Genomic DNA, 11,300 nt, shown 5'->3' with positions numbered 1-11,300 from the left:
GGAAAACAAAACGAAACAAATATTGAAAGGACCAGACGCAGACACCCCCCACCGGAGGGAGACAGCAGGCAGGCCCATCTCCATCCTCTCAGTCCCTTTTGCTGTTATGGATTTATTTTTTTAGTACCTAATATCTGTTGAAACACTTATAGCTCAAAGTACATTCAAATGTCACCCACGTGTACGTACAAATGAAAGCAGGCCTCCAGTACGAAAAATAATGAGCAGATAACAAAGGGAAAAAAGGAAGAGTGTGTGCATAAATGCCTCAGCTGCAAATCAATCAGGCCCTGGGCACGAAAGCTGTATTTTTTGTTCTATAAGTATAGCTAGGTGATGAGGAATAAATAGATGTGGGCTGTCACCAATTGGAGCAGCTGCTGGTCCCTCCCCAGTGACAATGCAGTGGGCACAAGTTAAGGGGGAAGGTCAGATAGGGAGCCGGAGAAAGGAGAGGTTGATTAAAAGCACATTGTGCTCAGCTGCCTGGTGTACCTGAAACCATGTTGTTTTCAAACCTCTTTCTTTTCCACCTACCACTGGCTTGAAACATAAGAGCCAATGTGCGTTGTAAAAAACCAGGTGCAGGAAAATAGAAAATCATTCCTCAGTTCCTGTTCTACTTTTCTCTCTGTGCTTTCGGATCCGGGGATAACATGACCTCCCTGGCCAGGTGCTCTCAGGTTCAAGTTCCTTAAAGAGCTGGGCAGCAAAGAATGAAGGAGAAGAAGGGACAGGCTGAGGAAGGTTATCCACAGACAGCACATCCCAAGACGTGTCAGAGTGTTAAAACATTCCGGACTTTCTTAGGTCCTTTGGTGACACTTTTTTTCTTTTTTTGCACAAAGGCGGAAACAGAGGGCATGCAGTGGAAAGAGGTGGATGGTTGGTGAGCACGTGTGAATGCCCCTGTGGTTGCCCTGATAACTCTTGTTAAAGGTTTTCGGTGGACATTTACCAATCAAAGTGGACAGATTTAGGGTAATTCTAGCTCATCAGGATTGGTGACTCTGACATTGTTCAAAGACGGGGAACTCACCCTTCCACCTGCTTCTGAGCCTCCGGAACAGGAACCCCTCCAGTCGATCTCATCGCTGCACCCCGGCACCCAGCACAGAGGTGGGCAAAGCTGTGGCTATTAAGCCACGTCACGGAAGCCAGTCTGTGGGGTCCGAATCCAGGCTCCACCATTTACTTCCTCTGTGACCTTGAGCAAGTCAGCCAGCCCTTGGGGCTTCAGTTTCTTCCCCTGTAAAATGGGCATAATAAGAGCGCCTCCACCAAAAAGGCCTGAGTGAGAGAAGCAGTAAGCACAGCGTCAGGCTCATAGCAGGTGCTGTCTGGCTATGAGCTGTTCTTAGCATAGGGGTTCAAGTTCTGTCTTGCTCAGCCTTCTAGCTCATTGAAGGCCAAATATCTAATGCATTTTACCGGTTAAAATTTTTTTTGTCATAATTACTCATTGTTTTTCTTTTACATACTGTACAGATTGTTTTCAAAGTGATATTTCAGAGGACTTTGAATAGCCTTCCGTCCTGTTTCTGAACGTGGGCAGGGCTCCCTTTGGGGTTCTCAATACAATCCAGATGAGCTGCAGGTGCTGTCTGGCCGGTGCATGGGGAAGGCGTGGGCGAAGATAGGCCCCAGATGTGCAGGATATAACACCCCCCCCCCCACCCTTCCCACCCCCCAGGGCAGAAGGGTCCGGGAAAGTTCGTGGCACACGACGGCCTGAAGAACCTCTCATGCCCACCTTGGGATTCCTTCCGCATTCTTCTCAGCGAAATCATCCCCAGGACTCTGCCTTTTCTTGGAGGTTCAGGGTATCTCTCTGTGCCTCAGATTCTGTACATGAGAAATCACAACAAAAATCTAGAGTGGGAACAGTGTGAGCGCACTTAATACCACTGAACTGGACAGTTAAAATGCTGAAGGTGGTCAATTTTATGTTATGTATATTTTACTGCCATTCAAATAATTTAAAAAATATAATTATTAAAAAGAAAGGAGGGACCTAAGACTTTCATTCACGATTGACACCCAATTCCAAGAGGCTCAGTCTGGAGTCACGTCTTCTGGGGAGCCTTCTATACTCCTCCCGTGCGTGTCCTCCTGCTGTGTGGGTGGGTTTAGGAGCTCAGCCGCACCTGTGAGTTCCTTTGCTCCTGTGTCCTGACCCTTCCCAGGAGGGGCCCTGGGGGGGGGGGGGCACTGTTGACAGTTCCTCAAAGCAGGAGCCTTCCTCAGAGGGTCCAGTGGCATGTGGCCATGCCCATGCCCGGGAGTGGCACTTCTTACGGATTCTGTGCTTTTTTTTTTTAAGTTAAATTTTTATTGAGTTAATGATAGGTTACAATCTTGTGAAATTTCGGTTGTACATTATTGTCTGTCAGTCGTGTTGTAGGTGCACCCCTTCACCCTTTGTGCCCACCCCCCACCCCCCCTTTCCCCTGGTAGCCACTAATCTGTTCTCTTTGTCCACATGTTTAAATTCCTCATATGAGTGGAGTCATACAGAGATTGTCCTTCTCTATCTGGCTTATTTCACTTAACATAATTCCCTCAAGGTCCATCCATGCCATTACGAATGGGACGATTTTATTCTTTTTACGGCTGAGTAGTATTCCATTATATATATATATATACACCATATCTTCTTTATCCAATCATCAGTTGATGGGCATTTAGGTTGCTTCCATGTCCTGGCTATTGTAAATAATGCTGCGATGAACATTGGGGTGCATGGGACTTTTGGAATTGCTGACTTCAAGCTCTTTGGATCAGATTTTGTGCTTTTTGGCACCATGGTCGTGGGAGTGAGAGGACAGGAGAGGAGAGAGCAATGACCACTTGTAATGGCTTGCTCAAGGCTTGGCTGAGCCTGGCTGCCCCCACGCCACTCCTGCTATGCTAGCAGCCTTTCCTTCCACGTTCCCTCGGCTGTCCCTACCTTCCCTATGGCCACCCCTATCTTCTTCCCATCACTGAAGTAAGCCGTGGGCTGGATGGGGTGGCCCTGAGTGTGTGTGGAAGCTCCGGGTGGTAAATGCAGAATTGCCCCCTCAGTGTGTTCTTCCCATGGCAGATGGGGAAGGTGCCAATTGCCTCCCCACGCGGGAGGGCCAAGGGCAAACTCAAGCCTGCACTGCCCTCTGCTGGGAAGCCCAGCTCAAGGCTCCTCAGAACTTCTGGACCAGATGGAAAGCCAAGCCAACGCCCTGCCCAGCGAGCAGGGGCAGACCCAGGAGCACTCTGCAGAGCCGGCCGTCCTGAAAGCCGGGCCTTGAATGCCCACAGGGCCCCCTGCAGCTGCCCAACTGCTTCTCCTGCTCGGGTCCCAGGGCTGCTCACTGGGGTCTGACCCACCCTGTGCTGGTGCGGGCTGGCAGCATCCATAGCAAGCCCTTTCCAGGGGACCTGGATGAGCTAGCTCCCCTTCAGGCTAGGTGAGCTTCAACTCCCCCCTGAGCAGGGGTGGAGGGGGGTGCGACTCTGGCTTCTAGCCTCTCCGGGGGTGCGGCCTCACCCTGCTTGTCTCTCCAGGGTGTGCCCTGTCATTGGCTTGTCTTTCCACCATTGCCACATGCCCCATTTCTTTTCCAAAACGGAGTTGTAGGTGCCCTGTCCACTCTCAGTGCCGCCTCGTGGCACGAGTCTCTGAAGAGCTTGCCTGCCCCCAGGCCGTTCCCACCTGACCCGGCAGCCAGACTGAATGTCCAGAACATTAACATGATGCTGCTCCGCCCCTGTCTGACCTCCTTCAAAGTCTGCCAACTGCCAAGACGATGATTACGAAACTTAGCGTGAAATACAAAGCCCTTCGCCGTCTGGTTCCTGCCTTCCTCTCTGTTTGACGTCAACACTACCTCCTCTTGTGTCTGCCATCTTCTTGTCACTCAAACAAGACCAGCATGGTCTCTGTGGCCACGCGACTGGAATTCCTATACCAGCTTTACTATTGGCTAGCTGTTTGACCTTGTGGTTACCTCTCCCGCCTCAATTTCCTCATCTATAAAATGGGGATGATAATAGAAAGCGCTTCATAGAGTTGTTGGTAACATATACAGGTCTATCTCGTTTTATTGGGCTCTGCTTTATTGTGCTTCACAGAAATTGCATTTTTTACAAGACCCTCCACCAGCAAAAAGATTACGACTCACTGAAGGCTCAGATGACGGTTAGCATTTTTCAGCAATATAGTATTTTTTAATGTTACGTGTATTTTTAAATTTTCATTTATTTTTTAAAAAAATTTTATTGAGGTCATATTGGCTTATATAATTGTGTAATTTCAGGTGTACGTTATTATGTTTCAGTTTCTATATAGACTGCATTGTGTTCCCCACCAAAAGTCTAGTTTTTATCTGTCACCATACATATGTGCCCCTTTATCCTTTTTGCCTACCCCCAACCCCCTTCCCCTCTGTAACCAGTGATCTGTTCTCCTCATCTGTTTGTCTTCCACATATGAGTGAAATCATACAGTGTTTGTCTTTCTCTGTCCAACTTATTTTGCTTAGCGTAATACCTCAAGGTCCATCCATGTTGTCTCAAATGGCATGATTTTGTCTTTTTGATGGCTGAATAATATTGCATTATATATATATACTGCATCTTCTTTATGCATTCATTGATGGGCACTTGGGTTGCTTCCAGGTCTTGGCTATTGTGAATAATGCTGCAATGAATTTAGGGGTGCATAAATCTCTTTCAGTTGTTGAATTCATGTTCTTTGGATAAACATCCAGTAGTGGGCTAGCTGGGTCATATGGTATTTCTATTTTTAATTTTTTGAGAAATCTCCATGCTGTTTTCCATAGTGACTGCACTGTAATAAAGTATTTTTAAATTAAGGTATGTCCATTTTTTTAGGCATGATGCTATGGCACACTTAGTAAACTACAGTATAGTGTAAACCACAACTTTTCTGTGCACTAAGAAACCAAAAAATTTGTGTGACTCACTTTATCGCAATATTCTCTTTATTGCGGTGGTCTGAAGCTGAACTCACAATATCTCCAAGATGTGTTTGTAAACAACATAATATACGTAAAGCACTTAGAACAGAATCTGGCACATAGTAGGCACGTTGTAAATGTCAGTCATTCTTTGTTGAAAATTTTGGCGAAGTCTTCCCCTTGACTCCATCTTCTATTGTCAATCTGATCACCTGAATATTCAGATGAGCAACTTAGCCGGCAACCTCAGATCAGTTCCTTGATCTCCTGATCTCCTGCACTCCAGTGACTTTCACTTCCAGTTCACCTAAGCCACCCACACTCGTGACACCCCGAAAGTAGTCGGGACTTACAACTCTTCACAACTGTCTCAGAAGCCTTCAACTTTAGGATCTTGCCTTCTGACGGCAGCCACGCATCCTTCCAGCTCTCTCAGCATGCACTGCTTCTAGATCTGCTTGTTTTCTTCCCAAGTTATCCAGTTTTTTGGTTCCTCTTTTTCTCTCAGCCCATCAGATGTTTCTAGCTTTTAGAAATTTGTCTGCTGAGTTTATACATTATTGATCATTTGAACTCTTACTAAGATCTTTAACTCTCTTGTACATTCATTCATTCACTCAGCAAACACCCGGGAGTGCCCTCTGTGGGTCAGGCACCGCCTCAGGCAGTGGGCACACGCGATCCCTGGCCTCAAAGCTTAGGGTCTAGTGGGAAGAGGCAAAAATACATTAGCAATCCTACACTTGCAAACTGAGAACAGAGCTAGGATGGAGAATAAAGAGGAGGCCTTGTTTAGAGGGGGTCTTCAGGGATGACAACAGAAAAGTAGTCATTGAATTTGACCAAATGGAGGCCACTGGTAACTTTGACAAGGACGGTTTCAGGAGAAAAGTGTTGGGATTTGAACATTTTAAGAGTTAATGAGGGGCTGGCCTCGTGGCCGAGTGGTTAAATTCGCACGCTCTGCTGCAGGCAGCCCAGTGTTTCGTTGGTTCGAATCCTGGGCGCGGACATGGCACTGCTCATCAAGCCACACTGAGGTGGCGTCCCACATGCCACAACTAGAAGGACCCACAACTAAGAATATACAACTAGGTACTGGGGGCTTTGGGGAGAAAAAGCAAAAAATAAAGTCTTTAAAAAAAGAAAAAAAGAGTTAATGAAAGTGAAGCTGTAGAGGTGGTTCACACGGGATATTCCTCTGGTGACTTAGCAGGGGAAGCAGAGAAAATCGGAGATACTACAGCAGGCAGGACCGGCACCTCCTTCAAAAATTATGAAGAATTTGAAGATGGTGGGGCCGACCCGGTGGCGCAGCAGTTAAGCAGTTAAGCAGTTAAGTTCGCATGTTCTCGGTGGCCTTGGGTTCGCTGGTTCGGATCCTGGGTGCGGACATGGCACCGCTTGGCAAGCCACGCTGTCGCAGGCATCTCACATATAAAGTGGAGGAAGATGGGCACAGATGTCAGCTCAGGGCCAGTCTTCCTCAGCAAAAAGAGGAGGATTGGCAGCAGATGTTAAAAAAAAAAAAAAAGAATTTGAAGATGGTGAGAGTAGAGCATTAAAGCAAGCACTGGGACCTGTGCAACTGAAAGGTCACATGCCCATGAAGCTGGCCCTGACAGTGGGTTTGTATGCCAATGTGAATAAGTCGTTAGAAAGAGAGATATTGATTATGTAAGAAAGAGGAGGATAATGAAAGACGTAAAATTTGGGGAGGAAAATAAGGAGACAGGACCCAGAGTATCTGGGGAGGGATTAGACAGGAGGAGGTTACGTCCTCCACGGTAACAGGAAGACAAATGTATGGTATGGATGCAGCTGACTCGGTAACACAGCTGTGACGGCTCCATCTTCTCAGTGATGGCTGGGGCAAGGTTTCCAGTCAAAACACAGAGGGGACAAGGAGGAGGAATGAGGGTCTGGGAAGAAAGAAAACGTGTGTGGAAGATGGTTGGGGTTGGAGTCTTGCCAGTTAAAAGAAAATGGAGGGAGGGTGGATCAAGGGAGTTATTGGTGAGAGTGGTAGAAAGATGAACCAAAGACTCCGGGTGAGACAAGAAAACAAGCTGTCAAGAGAGGCTGTGAATGAGCCTCTCTGAGAGGGGTCAGTGAGTTAGCAGCCTTGATCAGGTTGAATGGTTACTGTGGAAGGAACACTTGGGGAAGTGAGCAAAAGCATAGGCGTTTGCGATCAGAGAGGGCAAGGTTTAACTTCTGTGGTGACAAGGGCCAGGGTGGCTCCAGGGGGATGTGTGGTTAAGTTACACGAAATGGTCCCTGTTGATGAGGAAGTCAAGCAAAGGAGAGAAAAGTTGCTGGTCGGTCATCAACACAAAGTTGAATTTACCAAGAAAGATGAGAGGACACAGGGTGGAGCCTGAGACTTCTAGACCAGTGGTAAACTCTTCACTCTGTTTTCTGAGACTGGGGAAAGAACGCACTATTAAATTTTTTTCTTCTTCAAACGTATTTCTTCTTAAGTTCTGAGATTCCCTCCATTCACCCATTTCTGCTGAAATATCAAATAGCTCTGGGGCTGGAGGGGGCACACTTCTTTCTTTGGGCCAGGAGGGGGCGCAAGAGACTGCGACAGAAGTGTTGGAGCTAAAGGCAGGCTTCTGGGAAACAAAGTGGATTGGGCTCAGGATCCGCTCTGCCTCCTCTCCCATAACGTCCTTCCGAAGGCAGGCCGGGTGGGAGCCTGTCTGAGGGTTGGTTCACCTGTGCGCTGCCCTTCTGTATTAGTTTCTTAGAGCTGTCGTAACCAACTGCCACTAGCTTGGCGGCTTAAAATAACACAAATTTATTGTCTCACAGTTCTGGAGGCCAGAAATCCAAAATTAGTATTACTAGGCAGAAATTAAGGTCTTGGCAGAGCCATGCTCCCTTGGAAGGTTCTAGACTAGGAGAACTCTTTCTTGCCCCTTCAGCATGTGGTGGCTCCGGGCATTCCTTGGCACGTGGCTGCATCGCTCCCACCCTTGCCTCCATCTTCACACGTCCTTCTCTGTGTCCACGTCTTCTCCTCTTCCGTCTCTTATAAAGGCCATTGCCACTGGATTCAGGGCCCACCTAATCCGGGATGATTTTAAGTCCAAATCCTTAACTTAATTACATCTGCTAAGACCCTATTTCCAGATAAGGTCACAGTCACAGGTTCCTGGGGTTAGGAGAGAGAGATATATTTTGGGGGGCCACCATTCAACCCACTACACCTTTCCTTTCTCTCTAGTTTAATAACTCAGTGGGTGGTCCTCATTTTATTTTGGTGAAAATGTCAGTACAGTTACTTAGTTTTGACTATAGCCTGCCTGTGCCAAGGTCTTTACTGTGTTACCTTATTTAATGCTCACAATACCTCTGTGGGGCAGACAGTACTGTTGACCCATGAGGAAACTGAGACATTCAGAGGTGAGCAAGCTGCAGAGTGGGCTTTGAACCCCAGGCAGCTGCCCTCTTCATCCTATGCTGCCTCTTCTTGGTAGGATCACATTTCTCCCGAGAAGGTTCGTGCAGTTCGAAGAAGTTAGTTAGAAGAAGAATTTGAGGGGCTAAAGAAATCTGAAATCTTGTGCTACAGTGTAGAGAAAACGACGAATGTCAGTTCCCAGCTTAAACACTCTAACCCTTGGAGCATGAAGTGTCCCCAGCAACAGTTACAGAGGGTGAAGGAGAATGAAACATCGGAACCAGTACGAATTTCTCTCACTGGAGAACCTGACTTCCCGCCACGGGGTGCCTTGTGTCCTGGACCTCTAGAGGGGTACATGCCAGCATGGTGACCATGCATCCGAGGAGAAGGCACCAGCTGGATGCACCAATGCCAGCAGAGCACATTGTGGTCACTGGTGTGCACCTGTGTGTCATGCCGGTGTACCAGGCAGGCAGTGAGCAGCTCACGTTCGTGAACAAGTACTAAGGATGGAGGCTGTCAGTGGAGGGCTTCAAGGAGGCGCTGTTCCAGTTCTTCCACAATGGGCACACCTGCGCCGTGAGCTCCTGGGCCCCGTGCTTGAGAAGCCGGTGGAGCTCAAGGCAGTGTTGCAGTGACAGGAGTCCTGCTGCTTCTACTCGAGCCCCCTGCTCGTCATCTACCAGCAAGGAGCTGCCTGAGGTGGCCCTGCACTCAGATGCTGAGGACTCGGAGGGCTTGTCAGAGGAGCTGGGTGACAGGTCTGCTGGTGCCTCCGCCTTCAAGAATAGAGGTTCTCTGAAATCCTCTCCTTTCAGGGGCTGTGTCACCAATTCCTGCAGGGGACTCTGCAGACTCCCAAGTCTTCCCACTTAAGAGCCCCAAGCATCTGAGGATGGGATCAGAGCTTCCTCAGACTCAGGCAGCAGCATTGACTGGGGGAACATTTTGCATGCTCTGGACCAGATGTGAAACTTGGAGGAACAGGTCCTGCAACTGCCCTTTCATCTCTCACAGCCCTTCTGTCCCCACTCAGATTGCATTTTTGGAGATAGGCCCAGGGAGCTTCGGCTCCAGGCTGCCTGGTGACCCCAGACCCTCTGGCATCTGGTCAGTGAGCTCCCGCTCAGTGTGGGCCAACCTCAGTAGCCTCCCTTCACAGAGGCCTTTTGAAAGCCAGCTGCCCATGTTGCCCACCGGAAAACAGACATGCCTCCCTCCCACCTCTCGCCAGCAGGGGGCCGGCCGTGCAGCTCAGCTGAGCAGGACCTTGTGAACAGTCTTCCTTACCCTTCCTCACTACGTTATCTGTTGACTTTCTTTTCAGTCTATGGACAAAATCAATGCTATCTAATAACTGTGCGATTTCTGCAGCCCTCCACTCTCTCTGCTGGCTAGCCTCAGCTTGAGCCTTGGTTACCCTTGTTGGTCACATGCTGTCAACAAGAGTGAGGACTTAGAAATGAGGGAAATGGTAGCCCAAGAGTCACACCGTGACCTGGACACAGCGTGGGTCAGACCTGAGATGTGTTAAGTCAGCTGATGTGGTTAAAATGGCTCCCAGACCAGCAAGGCAAGTCTGCAAGCTGGTCAAATGTATACTACTGGGGAAGAAAAACCTCTGCCAGAACGGGCGTTGGCAGCAGATGTTGGCAGTGCCCTCTGGGTGCTGTCCAGGACAGAGCGACTCTTGCCTTGGAAGCGTTCCAGGCTCATTGGCAAGGCTGGCCGATGAGACAGATATTTGCGTCATCTTATCCTGGCGTCCTTGACCACTACATTCATCCGAGTGCCTCCCCTTGTTCCCATCACACTTACAAAAACGCCTTTGACTGTGAACTGGCCTTCCACACAGGTGTGCTTCCAGGGAGGGCATGCACGCATGTGCTGACCCAGTGTACCACACCCCTGACTTTCTCCAACAAGCACACTTTGCCTTGCTGGGGGGCCTGTCAGTGTGTGCCTCGAAACCGTGCGCCTCTCGGGACCACAACTAGGTCAGGTGACACCAAAATGTAAAATCAGGTTTTAAGAAACTTAATACCTTGTTAGCAATAACTGATTCAAATGGGAAGATATCAGATGGTGTCTTGCCTTGTTAATAACTCCTACCAGCAAGTCACATCTTGAATGACAGTTGATTTAAGGGCCAAGTTCTGTGCTCTTTGCCAAAACTGCTGGTCAGTACCTGCTCATATGGCCTTTACTTGTCATCAGCAGCTCAGACTGACTGGCCTTCTGAACTGCCCCCTTTAACGGGGAGGCGAGACGCCCTCACAGCACCATAGTCTGCCCAAGGTCACCCGGCTGGTATGAGGAATGGCTGTGTGTGTGAGGGCAGGATCCCCAAGCAATGGTGGGGTCTAGTGAGAGAGGAGCCGAACTGATATTTTTAGCTTAGGATTTTTTTACACAAACCGAAGCACTTGGAAAGGCAGTACGTAAAACAGATAAAAGCAGAGTTGCTCTCGATGAAACAGAGGTGGGGAGCCCCAGTCCCATCCTTCAAGCGAGCAGCTACTCTGAACAGTTTGAAAACCACTGGATTCTGGTGTGAGGCCAACTGTTAGAACAGGAAATTGGGGAGGGAAACAAAGCCACTTACCCAAGCTGGGGCACAGGACAGAGGACACCAAAGCCAGATGACAATGTCAGAACCCAAGTCTGGCGGCCAGGAGGATAGATGTACATACAAGATATATATTTAAAAAATTATCAGGGTTTAGGGAAGACACTAAATCTTTGTAATGTGGTAATGACCATTCTACACAAAGTTGGAAGTAGTAAAACTTACAAAAATAAAGTGGTCCCCCTTATCCGTGGGGGATACATTCCAAGACCCCCAGTGGATAAGGAAATCTCAGATGGTACCCCACCCTATATATACTGTTTTTTCTATACACACATACCTATGATAAAGTTTGATT

The 11,300-nt window shown here is 48.4% G+C and overlaps 1 pseudogene; it reads left to right on the top strand.

Annotated features, from left to right (window-relative positions):
• Positions 1-2,726: 2,726 nt before the first annotated feature.
• Positions 2,727-9,249, top strand: LOC103553887 (inositol hexakisphosphate kinase 2 pseudogene; annotated as a pseudogene).
• Positions 9,250-11,300: the final 2,051 nt, after the last annotated feature.

This window comes from Equus przewalskii, chromosome 7, assembly GCF_037783145.1.
Source record: "Equus przewalskii isolate Varuska chromosome 7, EquPr2, whole genome shotgun sequence".
NCBI lineage: Eukaryota > Metazoa > Chordata > Mammalia > Perissodactyla > Equidae > Equus > Equus przewalskii.
The sequence above is the reverse complement of the archived record's forward strand: the minus strand, read 5'-3'. Positions and strand labels throughout refer to the sequence as shown.